Source organism: Cynocephalus volans, chromosome X (assembly GCF_027409185.1).
Source record: "Cynocephalus volans isolate mCynVol1 chromosome X, mCynVol1.pri, whole genome shotgun sequence".
NCBI lineage: Eukaryota > Metazoa > Chordata > Mammalia > Dermoptera > Cynocephalidae > Cynocephalus > Cynocephalus volans.
The window spans coordinates 74968511-74987723 of record NC_084478.1 but is presented as its reverse complement, the minus strand read 5'-3'; the positions used below and the strand labels follow the sequence as shown (position 1 = coordinate 74987723).

At 45.7% G+C, this 19213-nt stretch overlaps 1 pseudogene; it reads right to left on the bottom strand.

The window, feature by feature from the left end:
- Nucleotides 1-1179: 1179 nt before the first annotated feature.
- LOC134368053 (serine/threonine-protein phosphatase 2A catalytic subunit beta isoform-like) lies at nt 1180-13618 on the bottom strand (annotated as a pseudogene).
- Nucleotides 13619-19213: the final 5595 nt, after the last annotated feature.

Here is a 19213-nt window from a genome sequence, read left to right as displayed (position 1 = left end):
TTGATCGTGACTCCTCCTGGGTCAGGGAGGCCTCTACTTGCACGAGTCTGGTTGCTCAGAGAGGAAGCTTTGGAGCACCTAATCCAAGGCCAGCACCATCTGCCTGTAGCGGACCTGGCAGGGAGAAGAGGTGAATGAGCTAGGGAATGGGTAGGGCTCCAGGCTCTCAGTGGAGTGACCATAAGTGTGAAATGTTAAGTTATTGAATTATTGGCCAGGTGCCATAAATGCATTTTCCCTTTTCAAGCTTTCCTTACAAACCACCCTGAGAGTTAGCATGAATTAACCCCATTTTACAGGTGAGGAAACTGAGACTTAGAAGGGGAAGTAGTGTCAGCCAAGGTAATAAAGCATTTAAGTGGGAGGTAAATTCTATTTTTTTTGTTGTTGTTTAAAATGGAAAGTTTATATGCTCAGTACACCAATTAGGATGCAAGCACTGTCATAAAAAATTTACAGAAATATGCAGATCAACATAAAACAGTAATTTAGTTTAAATGAAAGGAACATACTCCCAAGATGACACTTTTCTTCAGTTAATTATACATTTCAATAAAATAAAGGGTAATGGATTAAGTGGAAGTTAGCTTGTGAATCTTTCTTTTCTTTTCTTTTTTTTTATTGTGGTAAAAACATATATAACAGAAAGATTGCCAGTTTAAGCAGTTTTAAAGATACAATTGTGTGGAATTAATTACATTCACAATGCTGTGTAATTACTATCTCTATTTCCAAAACTTTTTTATCGTTCTAAACACTGATGCTGTACTTCTCATTATTCCTTTCCCCATTTCTGCTTGTGAACTTTTCATAAAAATAAAACTCCAACTCCATGCCAGTGAAACACTATAACTAAAATTTCCAAATAAGCACAAAAGGATATGAAACAATTACTTTTTTTGCTTGAACAGCCCAGAGGAAAATGATTACTACAAATACAGCAGGCAAACTGTTTGACCAATCTAGAACATAGTATTCTAAATTTCAGTCTCAAATTGTGCTAAATGCTCATTAGTATGGCACATTTTAGTCCATGATATGGTTTAATGCCAAGACACATCCCAATTTCGTATAGAAACACATAGATTACTGTTGCTTTTTTGGTTTGTTTTGAAATGTATATATTTTTAAAAGCCAGGTATACTTCCACATACAAAGGCAGGTTTTCCCGGGAGGAACTTACAGGAAGTAGTCTGGTGTGGGCCAGGTAATATGAGGCTCTCCACCGCGAGTGCTGGATCAAACTGAAGAAAGGAGTGTAGAAAAAAATATAACTTTAACATGCTTAATTTGCTTCTGTATTTAATGCTTGCTAAAAACGGGAAAACATAACTAATGTCATTTTAAGTAAGGCAGGCCCAGACACATTAAATTCCAGGAAGGGAGTAAAACACCACCCAGTTCCAGGAACTGACTGACCAGTTCCTTATCTAAAAGCCATCTGGAAGATAAACGATTGGGAAGTGCACTGTTCCTTATCAGGGTACCAGCTCGCTAAAGCCCACCAATAAATCCAAAGGTCACCTCTGATAACCTGTAAACAGTAAACAACTCATCCTATTGTGAAAGTCTGCCTAAAAAACTGTATGAAAAGCTCTTGTGTTAAAGGCTTGGGGTCGCTTTTGTCTTGAATGCTGAGTGACCCCAGCATGCTGGAAATAAACTCCTCTTGCTGGATTGCATCGGTCTCTGTCTCATGGTCTTTGTGAGGTGAGCCATCCCGACCTGTGGGGTTTGTGCATGGTGCACAGATCTTACAGGAGTATTTTAATGTCATATAATTTCATGGTGGTAGTCTGGTTGTCACAACAATAACAATAATTGGGCACACTAAAAATGGTAAGCACATTCCCGACATGACACCAGTTGTATCCCTCCATTACAAGCTGGTGGGCATGAGAAACCAGTGTGAGATCACTGGCATGGTTAAATGTTTCAAAAATGTTCAAACGTGCAGCCAGCACCACGTTGTGAAATACCCCACCCACCACGATCGTCTGGATCTGACCATAACAGATCACAAATTGGGCCCTCATGTTTAACTTCCTTTAAACAATCCAGGGCTCTTATATGATTCAGTGTATCTACGGATAGAGGCAGAATATCTATCCATCTCCTAACGGTGTAAATGGAAGACAATCAAATAGATCTGTAAAATATTTCCAAACACTGACATTTCCATACTACATGCATCATAAAAGCCATATACTTGGGTAATTTGTCGGCTTTCCTGATTTCCTCTCAATATTGTAATACATTCTGGATAATACACCTTTAAAGCTGCAAGAAAAGTCCGTCTCTGCTGAATAATAACCTCTGTCTACATAATCGCCCATGAATAGTCTGTATATGGTGATTTTCCAATTCTAAAGAGTTCCATAAAGTCATGGAGTTGGCCGTGCACATCTCCACAGATGGTAACAGGACAACGAACCTCCTGTACATTTGATTCTCTTATTAAAATTTCCTTAGCCTTTTTGCACAGCGTCCGCACTTAGTTTTTGTTAAGCTGTTTACACTCGTTCAGCTGCTCCACCCACTAATCCAGCTCCTTGGTGAACGCCATGTAGTCCAAGGCGCCCGCTCCCCTCTCCCGGCGCCCCTCCCCTCTCCCGGCGCCGCTCCCTTCTGCGGCCTGAGCTGCTGCCAGCTCCTAGCTGCAGAGGAAGGAGCGAAGGAGGCCGCCCAGGGCCCCGCGCCCCGCCCAAGCCCAGCCGGCGGCTCCAGCCGCAGTGGCCCTGCGGGTATTCCAGCCCGCCCTTTCCCGCCCTTCGCAGCCCAGCCGCGCGCCCCAGGCGTGGATTAGGTTCCCGGGGCGGTTGGGGGGCGGGGAGCACGGCGAGGGTCCTCGGCGCAGCTCCAGCAGGCCGATAGCTGCCCGCTGCCGCCTCCTAGTGGGAGGAAAATTCTTGCCAGTGTATCTGCTGTCTCTGAAAGACTTTTCAAATCACAGAGAATCCTTTCTTTAACGAATTCATGTACCAGTGAATATTGTTTCTTTCTTTCTTTTTTCTTCTTTATATTCTCCTACCTTTCAATTTCTCCTTCTACTTTTTTTTCTTCTTGCCTGACTTGCATTATTCTCTTGGTCTTCTTTCCTCTTACTTTCTATATTCAATTTGCCTCCTACTATGGAGGATCCTGCAGTAAGAATTCTGGAAATCAAGCAGCTCATAACCCCTGTTTTCCAGAGTTCCCGATGTAGTGCCCACAAATACTCGTCCACATAATCGTATGGGATATAAATAAATTCATCCGGCTGCTTCTAGCACAGAAGAATCAAAAAAGAACTTGGGTTGGAAACTTGGGTCCCTGCTTTGTCACTTAACAGTGTGACCTTGGGAAAATCACAATTACTCTCTTGAGCTTCTGTTTCCTTATCTAGAAGATGGAGACAATAAAACTTGGTCTACATGCTTCACAAGGGGGTTGTAAGATAATGGATGTCAAAGCCCTTTTTAACCAGTGAAGTTCTACCAAGTTGTAAATGTTGGTTATTTGCATAAATAAACACACATACATATATATATGTTCACCTAATACTTTTTTTCTTTCCTGCTCTTTTTTCCTAATTGCCCTCAATCCAAAAAGAATTTGGAACAGCCATTCACACAACATATTATGTGGCCTCAACACACAATACATGTATAGAAACATACACATTCATCATTCGCTGTACACACAATATCTATATACGTGTTAATACTTAATATAAATATACATACATACTCACCACTCCTACTTACATACTTTACCACTCAGAGTGCAAATATATTTGCATTTATGCTGTACATTTATTATTATTATAATTGCTCTGTACTCTTATCCCATCCTAACCTCCTGCCATGCAGGGAATCTGGGTCCTTCCACCTGAGTATTGAATGAAGAGTTTCCATTATGTGTTAAGCTATGGCTACAGGCTTCCCTGCATCTTTCTCTAGAACCCTAGTGATGGATCTTGGACGTGATTGGTGCCATTGTGCACACAATAAGCACAAAATAGCCACTGGCCTTGTCTTCCACTTCCAGCACCAAACCCCGCCCCCCTTCCCTTTATGAGAAGCCTCATGACTTCTACAAAACAGAAACCCTTTTGCTTCCGCAAGGGCGCAGTTCTCCACTCTGGTTGCATAGCTTCTGCAAAAGCATAATGCCCCTCCTTGATTGTATCAGCCAGCCCTTGGTGCCCTATATAAGCTCTCTCACCCCCACACGTGGTGCTGTCCTACGTCTTGAGGGCAGCCCAGGGCTGCCCTCCACTTTGAGCACAGCCCAGCAGATTCTTTTTCTTTAATAAAGCTTGATCAGTACCCGGTGTTTCAGCTCACTTTCTTTCATTATGGTGCCGAAACCTGGGAAGGGTTCTGGCCAACGTTGTTGGATGATCCACTCTCTTGGGTTGATTGACCCTCAGCCGCCCTTCCTGGACCTGCCAATCTGGGTACCTCCAGGACTTTCTCCTTTTGCCGTTTCAGACCAATGGATCCAACATGGGCCTCAATTCAGGGTGAGTCAGTGGGTCTGTCCTGCTTCTACAGGTTCCCCTGACTACTCTCTAGAACTATGGTCTCTACAAAGCCCAGGCACCTGGCTGAGGAAACTCTTCTCATGCCCCCCTGCTATCGGAAGATGCTCCATTAGCTGGTTGGTGGCCTTTTGCTCAAAAAGAAGATGCACACCAAAGAGGACGCTCCTTGGTGGCATTTTTCTTCTACCAGGACTTCCCATTTCCTTTCTCACCCTCTACATGGGATCCTCACAATCCAAACCTCCATGCTCTACGCCCTTGGGCTGTCTCCTGGCCAATTTACCCCTTGGCCTCCAGGGATACATTAAAACTCGAATGCCTCATTACAATGGATCCCAGTGGCCACCTGATGGCACTCTCGATTTAGATACTCACTGAAATGGCAAAAGCTGGAGAAATTTTTATGTTCAAGTCTTTTTTCTATCTCCAACTACAGTCCTTCTCTCTGTCAAAAATGTCCTATGTCTCAAATCCTCCTAGTTCATGCCCAACCTCCCCTCCCAGACCCATCAGCCATCACCTTTTCCCTCTCTTCCCCCTGCCTGGTCTTGAGATGCTCAGCCTCAGCCACCCAACCCCTCTCCTTCTCCCCCTTCGTCAGGTAACAACCCTGCCTCAGTTCTGGCTCCTTTATATCCCCCTCTGTGAAGTTGCTGGGATGGAGGGAGTTGTCTGAGTCCATGTACAGGGAGCAGGTCTGGGAACGGCCCAACAACAGGCAGATGAGGTACATACTCAAAATAACAGATGGCCAGTGGGAGCTGTTGCAGTTCCTCGCATGGACCCAAACTGAGATTACCAGGCCAGCCATGGGGATTGGGATCTCGAGGATAACATGATCACACACTTGATTTTTGGCCTCCAAAAGGCTACTCACAAGTCAGTCAATTATGATAAGCTTAGGGAAATCACACAGAGATCCACTGAAAATCCCAGCGAGTTCCTAACCTGCCTCTCTGAGGCTTTGTGTAAATACACACATATAGATCCAAACTCCCCTGCAGGCATGGGCCTTTTACACTACCTCCTCAATGCAGCTTTCAAGGAGTGTAACAACAGAAAAAGAAAAAAAAAAGATTATTACAAAAGAGATCAGGTCAAACACCAGCTCCTGGCTAATGCCATCTGAGGCTCACACACTTCAAAGCTGGCTGCCTCTAGGGGCAAGCCACCCAGGAACTGCTTCAAATGTGGTCTACCAGGCCACTGGGCATGGGCCCATTCTAACCCCAGGCCCCCTCCCGGGCCCTGTTCTCACTGCAAACAACCAGATCACTGAGTGGATTGACCAATGCCACTCGCCAGAGAGGGAGTAGCCCAGTCCCCAAGACACAGCCATTGGCTTCATGGCCATCCCTACCAGAGTTTCTTGGCTTTGCCTGGGAGGAGGACTGATGATGCCCAGGGCCCGAGGACCCCACAGAGATCACCACGTGTGAGCCCAGGGTGACTTTCCTCATAGCAGGTAAGCCAATTTCTGTTGTCATCAATACTGGCCACTTACTCTACCCTTCCTAAATATGTGGGACCAACAACCCCATCCTCTATCACAGTAGTAGGGGTCATGGGATCAGAACACTGCCCATGGATCACTTAACCCCTTTCCTGCACCCTACATCACACCCAATTCACATACAAATTTTAATAATGCTTCAGTGCCCAACCACCTTACTGGGACAGGACACTCTTTTCAAATTCAAAGCTATTCTTACCCTAAACACTTTAACTCCAGCTACAATACTGTTACAGGCTGCACCCAGACCTGGGCCCTGAAACCTCTACCTTCCCCTTTCCCCCTGACAAAGTTAATCCTATAGTATGGAATACCTCCTCACCCTCCATCACTACTCATCACCCTCCCATCTTTGTGAGGTTGTGGGATCCATCTTCTTTCCCTAATGTCCCAGAATACCCCATCGCTAATAAACACTAAATAGGGTTAAAGCACCTTATAAACAAACTCCTATCTTCTCATCTTCTACGACCCGCTCATTCACCTTGTAACACACCCATCCTTCTAGTTATAAAGCCTAATGGCTCATACTGTTTAGTTCAAAACCTCAGGGCCATTAATGTGGCCATTTTACTCATGACCCCAATCGTTTCTAACCCCTATACTCTTCTATCCACAATCCCAGCAACAACCCGCTTCTTCTCCATACTTGACCTCAGAGATGCCTTTTTTTCTATTCCCTTACACCCTTCCTGTTAAAACCTGTTCGCCTTCACTTGGACTGATCCTGATATGCATCATTCCCAACAACTCACCTGGACAGTACTACCTCGGGGGTTTCGGGATAGCCCCCACTTCTTTGGCCAGGCCTTAGTTCAAGACTTATCTGAACTTCATCCAACCTCTAGAACGTTAATACAATATATGGATGACCTCCTCCTTTGAAGCCCCTCCTTTGAGGATTCACAGGCCCACACTGTTGCTCTCCTTAATTTCCTGGCACCCAGGGGATAACGAGTGTCCCCCAGAATGGCCCAAATTTCTTCTCCTTCAGTCACCTACTTGGGAGTCCATCTCACCTCCAACACCAGAAAAATAATGGTGAATTGCAAAAGTTTAATTTCCGAACTACCAACTCCCACCACAAAGAGTGAAATTCTCTCTTTCCTGGGGCTTGCAGGATATCTCCCCAACTTTGGCGTGCTAGCAAAACCACTTTATGAGGCAGCCAAAGGGGATTCTGCCATTCCCTTAGATCCCACAAAGCCCATTCATTCTCCCTTCCAGCGATTAAAAGCTGCTCTCCTTGCAGCCCCAGCTCTATCCCTCCCAAACCTATCTCATCCTTTTAGCCTATATGTCACCGAAACCCAAGGACTGGCAGTCAGGGTCCTGGGACAAGAGGCAGGATATATTTTCTCCCCATTGCATACTTCTCTAAACAACTAGACACCACAGCCTGGGGATGGGCCCACTGTTTACGGGCCTTGGTGGCAGCTGCCCTTTTAGCACAAGAAAGCTCTAAACTAACTTTTGGACCTTCTCAGCCATAAGGCCAAGTCAATTCTCTCCCCTTCCCGCCTACAACTTGTTCACCTTATTTCCATTAAAAATTCCCACTTCTCCTTTAAACCTTCCCCTCACTTAAATCCAGCCACTCTCATCCCAAAACACTCACGACCCTTAGAACATAATTGCATGGAGGCTTTAGACCTCTTTTTCAATCCCTTTCCACACATCTCCCCACATCCCATTATGCAGCCTCAATATACATGGTTCATAGATGGGATCACCACCTCCACACCCACTGCCCGGGTGGGTTATGTCATAGTAAATCTAACACAAATTATTGAGGCTGCCCCCTCCCCCATCCCAACACCATTTCCCAACAGGCAGAACCCACTGCCCTCACCCGTGCTCTCACTCTGGCAAGTAACAAATGAGTCAATATATACACTGACTCTAAGTACGCTTACCACGTCCTACACTCTTGCATGGCCATATGGAAGGAGAGAGGATACATGACCACTCAAGGAGGGCCCATAAAAAACAGACATCTTATCATGATACTTCTTGAGGCAGCACAACTCCCAAAGGAGGTTGGATTTATACACTACAGAGGACACCAAACCTCCAACGACCGCATAGCCCAGGGAAACAAACTGGCGGATCTAAGTGCAAAACAGGCTGCTCAATCACCAGGCCCCCACTCTCCCTCTCACACTCGGGTCCTTCTCATGGCTCTGACACCCTTACCCCAATACACACCCCAAGAAATGCAACACCTCCAACAGTTGTGAGTACAGAGGAAGGACATCTGGTATACTCTCTCCAGGTGCTATGTCCTCCCTACCACACAAACTGAGCAAATCCTTTTAGAATTCCATAATTCAGTTAATATAGGCTATGAACCCCACTATGCCTTCTTCAGTCCTTATATTACTCTCCCCACAAGGCCAAGTTACTTAAACAAATCACTCAAAATTGTCCTTTGTGTACTCATTGCTCCAATCAAGGTGGCCTCCAAGTTTGGTCCTTTTCCACCCACCAGGCCAGAGGATACACTCCTGACCAGGATTGGCAAATTGACTTTGCTAACATGCCTCCCCACAAAAGGACACGCTATCTTCTAACCTTAGTAGATACCTTTTCAGGTTGGATTGAGGCCTTTCCCCGCACTTTAGAGGATGCTACAGCAGTAACGCATGCTCTCACCTCAGAAATTATCTCTCATTTTGGCTGTCCCACCAGCCTTCAGTCTGATAATGGCCCGGCATTCATCTCAGATTACTCAACTCACAGCACAGGCATCAAATGAGACTTACATATACCATATCGGCCTCAGTCATCAGGCAAAGTAGAAAAAGCCAATCACCTCATAAAAACACACCTCACCAAGCTGTCTATGGAACGTCACCTCCCTTGTACCCAACTTCTCCCTTTAGCACTCACTCGCTTGCAAGCTGCCCCCCCGCCCACAAGCCCACAGGCCTCAGCCCCTTCGAACTTATGTCCCTACTTTTTTGCTCATTAGGGATCTTCTGGAACAGGCCAACCTTCTGTTACCTCATCCTTTCCCCACCACCCCCTCACACTTTAAATTGAGCCCGGGACAGCAAGTGTATATTAAAACCCAAATCCCAAAGCCCCTCTCACCGTGTTGGGAAGTACAGTACTTTACAGTACTTCTCATCACCCCCACAGCAGTGAAAGTACTAGGAAAGGCCCTTTGGTATCACTTATCGTTAGTAAAACTAGCACCTGAGACTTTACCCAAAGAATCTGTTCACACCAAGCCAGAGGGGTCCCTCTGCTCAACCCCCAACCCAACATCTCCTTACACTTTGTCCATTTTATGACCCACAAAGTTGAAAATCTCCAGAACCTCCACTCTTCCCCCAATCCCAGAAGAAGGATGATCTTTCCCCCTGTGATTATCCTCTCACCCTTGCAGGCCCACTTCACGTCCTTCACACAGGAGCTGCTCCAAGACTGATCCTGATCTGCTATTGCAGATTTGCCATCGTGGGACTTGATAATTATATGCCACCCCATGTCCCTAACCTTTATTATACTATCTGTTCTAGTACTTGCTACAGGATTGGCCAGTGCTGCCCTAAAGGAATGTAACATTATAGGAAGATTTCTCCTGGCACTACTTTACCTCCTATCAGTAGGATGCTTCTTACCAATTTCATTGTGGCAATGCACCCTTTAAATTCTTTTGGCTCCCTAACCCTTTGCATCCTTCCCAAATTTTTCTTCCTATCTCAATTTTCCCCCTTACCTGGGACATGGAGGTTCCAGGTCTGCAGGGACGATGCAGTCCTCAACGAATCAGGCTGGTCTCCGAGTGACTCATCTGTCTCAAAACTTTGTTAGAAACTTTTTGTGGTCATCCCCCTCCCTGTCGATGAAGCCCGCAATGTTTCCACAAATGTCTCTTCACTTTCCTCTAATCTCACCTCAGTGGGGACTGTCAGCATTATGCGGGGCCTGCCCACATGTTGCCTTACTAACGCCACCAAACGGTACCACTCACTTACCCCCTCTCACCCATGCCCTAAAACCGGAACATATTTCCTTTGTAAAACTATGTTATCCTGTTGCCTGCCCCCTGATGTGATTTCTTGCATATTTGTTTGGCTCTTCCCAACATCAGTCCAGACAGATGGAGGGATGGAGACGGGACTGGGACAAACTTTAGCCCCCCCCCCCACAAAGTGCCCCCGCTCCTGTAGGGCACTAATTGTACCTTTTAATTGGGGCAGAGATCCTTCCTGCAACTGGGACTGGCATAGTGGGCCTTGATACTGCCTTTCAATTCTATCGAAAACTCTCAGAAGAACTAAGTATAGACAGCATCTCCTCCCTCCAGTGACAGTTCACCTCACTCGCGACAGTCACTTTACAGAACCGTCAGGTCCTTGACCTCTTTACAGCCCAGAAGAAAGGCACCTGCCTCTTCTTGGGGGAGGAATGTTGTTATTATGTAAATGAGTCCGGGGTGATCCAAAACAACTTAAACCATTTAAAGGCAAGCATTGATCATTGATCGCTGACGCAAAGGGTTACAAAACACAAACGCACCTTGGGGGTGGCCCCAATCACTGAACCCTTGGGTACCCTGGCTTATGCCCCTACTAGGACCCCTAACTGTGCTGGGACTCATCCTACTTTTTGCTCCCTGTCTCTTTTAGTGTTTCTCAAGTTTCTTGCAGGAACATATGCAGGCTCTCACCAACCAAAAGGTTACCAAATTGTTCCTGCGAGGAGGATATCAGCCCCTCAGAATCAGCGACCCTTTCCCAGAAGAATACAGCCTCCCCACACTAAACCAATACCCCAGCACCTAATTGTTTTCCCTGCCAACATAAATCTTTTATTTTTTCCATATCTTTGCCCATCTCCAGCAGGAAGAAGCTTCAGAAGAATGAGACCTTTGCCCCTTTTCCCTTCTCCCTATACTTAAAAGGTGGGAATGATGGATCTTGGACGTGACCAGCGCCATTGTGCACCCAATAAGCACAAAATAGCTGCCAGCCTTGTCTTCCACTCCAGCACCAACCCCCCCCTTCCCTTTATGAGAAGCATCATGACTTCTGCAAAACAGAAACCCTTTTGTTTCCTCAAGGGCGCAGTTCTCCACTCTGGTTGCATAGCTTCTGCAAAAGCATAATGCCCCTCCTTGATTGTATCAGCCAGCCCTTGGTGCCCTATATAAGCTCTAACACCCCCACACATGGTACTGTCCTCCATCTTGAGGGCAGCCCCAGGCTGCCCTCCACTTTGAGCACAGCCCAGCAGATTCTCTTCCTTCAATAAAGCTTGATCGGTACCTGGCATTTTGGCTCACTTTCTTTCACCTAGCACCAGCACTTTTCCTCTCTCATCCCTCTTTGCCCCAGGCACAGAGGAGAGAAGTACCACACAGGGCTCATTAAGTCTGTACTTGAGCATGGGACTCAAGTATCCTCTAGGATCCTGTCCATTTCCTCTTCCACCCCTGCTCACCCTCAGGAAAGACCTCATAGTCTCCTTGTCACATTTCTGTGAAACTGGGTTTTGTAGAGTCTTTGTCTCAAAGGCAAGGTGTCTTTGGAGCTAAGCTGACTGGGTTCAAATCCTAGCTCTACCACTTGCTAGTTGAGTGACTTCCGGCAACTGACTTGTCCTCTCAGAGCTTTTACTCCCCTTATCTGTAAAGAGGAAATGACAATAGCTCATCTACCTCAAAAGAGTGTTGTAAAATTTAAATGTTGCCATGCATTCAACATTTAAGAATGTGCCTGGCACACAGTAATCACCCAATAAAGAGTAGCTGTTCTTTTTCACAGATCATGTGCCATGTAGCACTCTGTAAAATCAAACAATAAACATATTACATCTTCCTAGAAAGTCAATTTTCTTCCATTGTAAATAATTGAAAACATTATTTTAATCTTAAACAGAATATTTTAGAGTAGAAAATGTCTATGAATTTTTAAACTAAAACAAGATGTTTTTAAAAGCCTAGGGCTTGCCACAGAGAATTCCCTTAGACTTTCTTCTTCATACCTGCCTGCTTTTTTTGTACTGTGTGTCCCCTTGTTACCAACAGACCAGGCTCAGCTTGCCCTCTTGCACTAAACAAATGACTTGAAAGTCCAAAATTTGGTGCAAGGATTGGAAGATTTATTCAGATTACAGGTACTCAACTAAATGTCTAACTAAGCAAACAAAGAGAAAAGAGGAGCAGTGGGGTCTAGTTTGTCCTAGTCCCAATTGGCGAGGCCAACCTATTCCGCTGACACAGTAATTGATAAAAGCAGTTCTCCCCACCGATGTCAGCACAAAGAAAAGTACCAACTAGATTTAAATCAGAGAAACAAAGCATAGCCAGGAGCCCTCCAGGGTGCACCTATGTAGTAGCATAGTAGTATAGCAGCAAATACGCACTGGGCCAAGCAGGGTGCCTGTCACTTAGAGAGTACTTGATAAATACTTGTGAAAGGACTGAATGAATCAATATGCCCCCTTTTTTCTTTCTCTAGCTGAACATTTTTGAGGAACATTAAATCATCACAACAAACCTGCAAAATACTATACATTACAATTATCACTGGTTTACATATTACAAAATCAAGACTAGCAGATACCTAGAGAAGGGGTTCAAATCCAAAAGAGGAATTTTTGTCTGGCACTAGATCTTGGAACAAGAGTCAAAGAGACAGCAAAGTTTCCATGCCCAGGACTCTTTCAATACAGAAGAGATGTCCATCTGTTCAGCAGAGCTGAGGATATTTCCACCTTTCCGGCCTTCTGCCCTAAGGGTCTAGATGCTCCCTTTCCTCTTCCCTATGGCCTCAAGGGAACTAGAGAATGAATAGTGGGGTTTGGGGTCACAGAGGATTAACCCTTCAGAAGCATGAATCCTTCTAACACTGCTCCACCAGAGTATAGATGGGGTGAGGCAGGGGCACTGTTGATATGTTGCCCAAGAAAGGGCTCCCACATGGGGAATCACACTACTGCAGGTCAGCTCTTGGTCTGACACTTACTAGTTGAGTGGCTTCAGATAAACTGGTTCATCTTATAGCATATCACCTATAAAGTACTGACCAACATAAAATCTTCCCTCTAAACCTTTAAGGGGTTCTCAGAGAATCTAAACTTCTCTGTTATGAAAACACTCTTTAGACTGTAAGGAGCTGATCACATGTGAGAGGGGGTTATTAATGGAGATAGTGTTACTGGGCAGCAGTTCCAGACTCCTGATCCATCCATGAAAGAAAAATCTTTCATGGGACTGGTGAAAGGAAAGGGGGAGAGGGACAAAGAAATAGCGTATAATAGGGCTTTATTACCAAGTGAAGGTAATGCTAAAGAAGTGCTCAAGCGTCTCCACCAGAGAAATGCATGTGCCCCCGACCTTGTCCTTTCAGTCCCCAGGTGGAAGCTCCTAATGGCCGTCCTCTGCCCCTTCTGTTCTGTCTAGTTTGCAGGTGCTGGCTGATCCAGTCTGAATATTTATGAGTAGCCTCCCAGAAGTGTGTCCCTAGGAAGACCTTGAACTCCAAGGTCATTACCATTCCTCACCTTGAGACATTGGATGAGTTGTGGTTTCTGGAGCAACCAGTAGCTCTCAGCTTCCTCATTGCTGTTAGTGGCTGAGTAGCATCTGAGTGATGTTTCTTCAGATGTTCATCCTAGAGTCACCAAATGGAAAAAAGTGAGGTGAGAAAGGAGTTGGGTCATATCATCATGGGAGAGTTCAGAAGTGAGGTTCCAGCAGGACTAGACAACTCTTGGCTTAGAAAATGGCCAAACAGGCAGACGCGTCTATATTTCTACTTACATCCTAGACCTCCAGCTCCCACAATGACTGCCCAAAAGCCTGGCCTCCAACCCAGCAGCCCTCTTTCCCCCTACCTCCCCCTTCACTTTCACATGCCTCCCCTCAGGTCATTTGGGAAGAGAAGAGGGAGATAATAAAGAGGACCCCACCTCAGACACAGAAATCTAAGTCAGAGGGTTTGGTTTCAAATCTCAACTCTGCCAGTTACTAGACCATCTTGGGTAAGTCACTTCACCTCTCTGGGCCTCTGTTCCTTCCTTGTAAAGTGGGTTAAATAAGATCTGCATTTTCTAGCTCAAAATGTTGTCAGGGACAAATGAAATGATGGATTGAAGAGTGGTTTGTCAATAGCCATGTGCTACAAATAAGCGAGGAACTGGAATTATCCCCAAGACAGGCTTGACCAGCTCAGATGTCTAACAGTGCCATGTTCCCTTTGAAAGTCACTTATCTTTCTAATAATTCAGTGATTTCCCAATTTCGACCATATATATCTACCCCAATTCATCTCCTCACCTACAAATATCCTCCCCTCACCCCCATTTTGGTGAATACCATCACTAGCCACAAAATTAGCCACAGGAGACACTACAAAGTCATCCTTGGTATTAGTTAATATTAAGGAATTATTGTTAATTTTATTAAGTGTAATTAAATGCATGATGTTTATGGAAAAACTTTCTATTTAGAGATACATAGTGAGGTATTTATGGGTAAAATGCCATGACAATCTGAGAGGTAGTTGAAATAAGACTGTCAAAATGTTGACAATTGTTAAAGCTGGGTGATGGGTGCATAGGAATTTATTATACTGTTGTTTTTACTTTCTCTGTGTGTGAAATTTTCAATAGTAGAAAGTAAAAACCATCATTCTCAACTCCTCCCTTTCCTTTATTCCCCCATCTAATTGGATGTGGTAGGCTGAGTAATGTCACACACACACACACACACACACACACACACACACACACACACACACACACACACACACAGAGATGTCCACGTCTTAATCCCTGGAAACTCTAATTATGTTGCCTTATGTGGTAAAAAGGAGTTTGCAGATCTGATTAAGTTAAGGATCTTGAGCTGCGGAGATTATTACCCAGATTATCCAGGTGGACTTAATGTAACCACAGGGTCCTTATAGGAGGGAGGCAGAAGGTGTGACAGGGAAAGAGAGATTGAAGATTCTGTGATGTTGGCTTTGAAGAGGGAGGAAGGAGCCTGAAGCCAAGAAATGCAGGCGGCCTCTAGAAGTTGCAAAAGGTAAGGAAATAGATTCTCCCCTGAAGCTTCCCTAAGGAGGCTGCCAACACCTTGGTTTTAGAATTCTGACCTCCAGAAATGCAAGAGAATAAAAGTGTATTGTTTTGAGACACTAAGTTCGTGGTCATTTGTTACAGCAGAGATTTGAAACTAATACATTGGTAGTTTTGCATATTTTGTTTTCTGAACATCATTCCGATCTTTCCAACCTCTCCCTTCAGAGGAGGGTGTCCCTACTGACACTGCACTGGGCCAGTCGTTGCTTCCTAACCCATTTTCCTTCCTCCTCTCTCTTTTTAGTCCACCTTCACTCACTGCTCCCAGAATTCCCTTTTGGAAACATATGTTTGATCATGTAACAACTATCTAAAAACTATCAATGGTTCTCCCCTTAGAGAATACCAAATTCCCATCAGTCTGGCCTAGAGTTACCTGATTAGCCTCATCTCCCACCACGCCCCTCCTCCAACCACAACCAGCCAGTCCACATTCCTGAAGCATAAAAGCCCACCCAGGCCTAGAACTGTGACTCCAGCTTTTCCCTCAGCCTTGATTGCCCCTTCTCCTACCTTATCCACTGAACAAACTTGTGCTCATTCATCCCTGTAGGTCCAGCTCAAATGTCATTTCTTCTAAGTAACCTTCTTAATCAGCTCTCTTCTCCCTCCTGGTGCTTCCACAGACCCCTGGATTTCCCATTATCACCCCCATTTAATCACATTGCAGTGAAGTTTCCTGTTAATCTGTCTACCTTCCTGTGTGAGTTCCCTGAGGGCAGAGATTGTCTCTGATTCATTCCTGTGTCCCCAGGGTCTGGCGTGTGGCTTCAATAAATGTTTGTTGAATAATTTTTTTTTTTTTTTTTTTGGTGGCTGGTCAGTAGAGGGATCTGAACCCTTGACCTTGCTGTTATCAGTATCACACTCTAACCAAGTAAGCTAACTGGCCAGCCCTGTTGAACAATTTTTTAAAAAAATGAATGAATATTAAGACTCCAGTTTTACAGCTCTGGCCTGAGAATACTGAGACAGAGGTACAGGGGAACCTCTGCTATCTAACCAAGGCCACAAGAAGGAAGAGACCTTCCTGGTTCATAGTCAGTCTTGGTTGGGGTGAATCCTCGTTAGACAAAAAACAGACCTGCAGCAGGAAGATGGATAAAAACCAAAGCTTTCTGGCCGTTCAATCTCCTGTAGCTTAGAGGAATGGGGAGGGGCAGGGTGGAGGAGAGAAAGAGGGGAAGGTAGCCAGTGGCTATTCTGGAAGTAAGAAAGTGCTGGAAGCAAGGTAGTCAGACAGTGCTGAGAGGTTGTCCTGGAGACGTGCTGCCAAGTGGTCAGAACAGAGCAGCAGGATACAGCCAGCCCACTTCTGCTGAAAGTCCTTAGGGCCCTGCAGGGACAGGCTGGAGTGAAGGGAACAATGCCCATTTCTGGGCTCATGGCCAGAGGTGGTATGCAAGAGGACCAGCACCCTCTTCTCTACTGCTCCCACCCCCACCTCACCCCATAGACTTGTCCAGGGAAGGCAACAGATCTCACACCAAAAGGAAACTTGAGTTGCAAGTCAGAGTGAATAAGTGAGAGTTCAGTTTCTATGAGCCCTTGGGAGACCCATTCCCTCAGACAAGAAGGAAAAGGTCAACAGCCTTGGACTTATATGCTTGTCTCTAAGAGCTGGCAGTTCATAGGCACAGGAACTCTGTAGCTCCTAAGCATTCCCAAGACTCCACTACCTGCTCAACCACCTTCACCTCCTAGGAGAGATCCGTGGCTGCTCAGCAAACTATATTTCCCTCAAGAGTAGTAGCAAGGGGGCCACTGCAAAGACTCTCCTGGTGAGATAGAACTAGATAGTGGATGGAGAGAACTCAAACTTCACTTCCACACTAACCTAATGGCAACCCCCTATGGGAACAGCTCTAGGACAGGCCTAAGTGAAGATGGGAAGAATAGGGGGTTGGTCCCTGGAAGTCAGCTGGCTACAAACCCTGCCTCCCTGGGAATAGCATACACTGTGAATCCACAGTCTAGTTTAGAATGTTGCTGTCAAATTCCTCTTGAAGATCACAGGTTGGATCCAGATGCCAGAAGTTGCCAATCGCACAGTAAGGGCAATGCCCTGGGTGGCAGAGAGGGAAGGGAACTAAATGGGGGCATGGGAAAAATTAGCTTTTGGTTCCCTCTCCCTGCATGCCTCTCACAGTGGGACAAAAGATAACTGGCCTGTGTTTGGGACCCACATCTGCTGATGGTGTGACCTTGGGCAAATCACTTTGACTAGAAGCCTGTTTCCTCAGTGACAAAATATGAGAGAAGGCTCTCTGCCCAAGTAGTTAATGGGATCAAGAGAGGTGTGTGAGAAAGTGATTTATAAACAGTTAAAGCAGTGTACACATATGAAAATTATAATTTGCTTATAAATCCATGAATTTATTACTATTACCTAGAGAGGACAGGTGGAGCTCTTCCAAGACCTGGCTGTGTCAATCCCAGCAAGGGGCTTTAGCAGGGGGCTTTTTCAGGGGGCCGAGGGATCCAGCTAAGGGAGGCTCTCCTGGCTCTGAGGCCAGGCTGGGTCAAGTGGGGAGAAGAGGAAGAAAGCTTTGGTCAAACTGTGCTGCTGAGATAAAAAAGAGCTTGCCTGGACCCCTCCAAACTGCAATCAACAGGGATTAAGCCCCCAGACCCTCCCAGGCCCCTACATCCTGTGGGGCTCCTTAGCCCTTTCCCTCCCAGGTCCCAAGGGGGGCCAGGACTGACTCTTCAGAGCCCTTACCTTAGGCAGCAGTTCTTCCTCATTCCTTGGCATTCTGAGCCAGCCACCTTCCTAAGGGGTCCTGGGTATTTCTGAGTGACTTTGAAATGCATAGCACAGGAATTGAGAGTAGGCTCTGCAATCAGACTGCCTGGATTTGAAGCCCACCTCCAGTGTTTAGTAGCTATGTGACCTTGGGAAAGTGATCTATCTACTTTGGGCCTCATTTCTGCCATTTGTAAAATGATTATAATTATAGTCTGTACCTCATAGGGCTGTTATGAGAAATAAATTGTAGTTTATATAATGATATTTCATGCATTGTGCTTAGCTCTTCCTATTTTTCTCATGTTGCAAATGAGGTAGACTGAGGCACAGAGAGGTTGAATCACTTGCTCAAGGTCACATAACTGGTGAGTGACCTTGACCATCAGCCCATCTGATGCTGGGTTGGTGAATGTCCAGTGTTCAATAAATGATGGTTATTGTTATTGATCTTAAAAATCATAATCATTTTCGAAGGGAGAGGATCTCAGAGGAACTAAAATCAGAGAATAGAGTGGTGACAAAATTTTGATGCTGACAGGGACCTCAGGGATCATGTGAGGTGGTCCTTTCATTGTACAGAGGAGAAAACTGAGCCCCAGAAAGGTGCAGTGGCTTGCCCAAAGACATGCAGCAAGTGGGGGCAGAGCTAGGCTTCATCTTAGTTCTTGTAAATTCCAAGCCCATGCCCTTTGTACCCTCCCAGGTCTCCTCCCCCAACTCCCAAGGCCAGAAACCACTGATGGAGTTTAGAGCATGGGTGCAGACATATTCCAGAGGACTGCAGCAGGCTGGGGTTCCCCAGCCCTACCCAAGAGCATTCACTTCCCACTAGCACATGTGTTGGTGACAAATCTCCAACAGGCTGCTTAGGTGCTCCTACACTAAGTGGACATTGCCATAGTACATGCAAAGGGTTGACTTAAAAAGAGACCAGAACTGTAACCAGAGTCTGAGGAATGGGATGGGGGGTATGTGTGATGGGGGCAGGCTTCCAGCAGATAGAGAAAAATTTCAAGGTTCCAGGAGACTTGCAGGCATTGTGCACACAAATTTCCAAAACCAGCAAGATGCCAGCCCTCCCACGTTCCTCACACCACTGCAGTACACAAAGATACTGTGTGGGAAGGCGGCACTCTGGCTGAGAAGATACTGGATATGTAGCCCTTGCCTTGGTCCTCAGGAGAGAAACCCCAAAGATGTGAGAGAGTGCAGTCACAAGTTCTAGAAATTGAGGGACAATGGGGAGTGTTATGGGAACACACTCAGCCTAGTGTCAAAAGCCCTGGGTTTGCTCTGCCACCCCTAACTCTGCACTACAAAAACA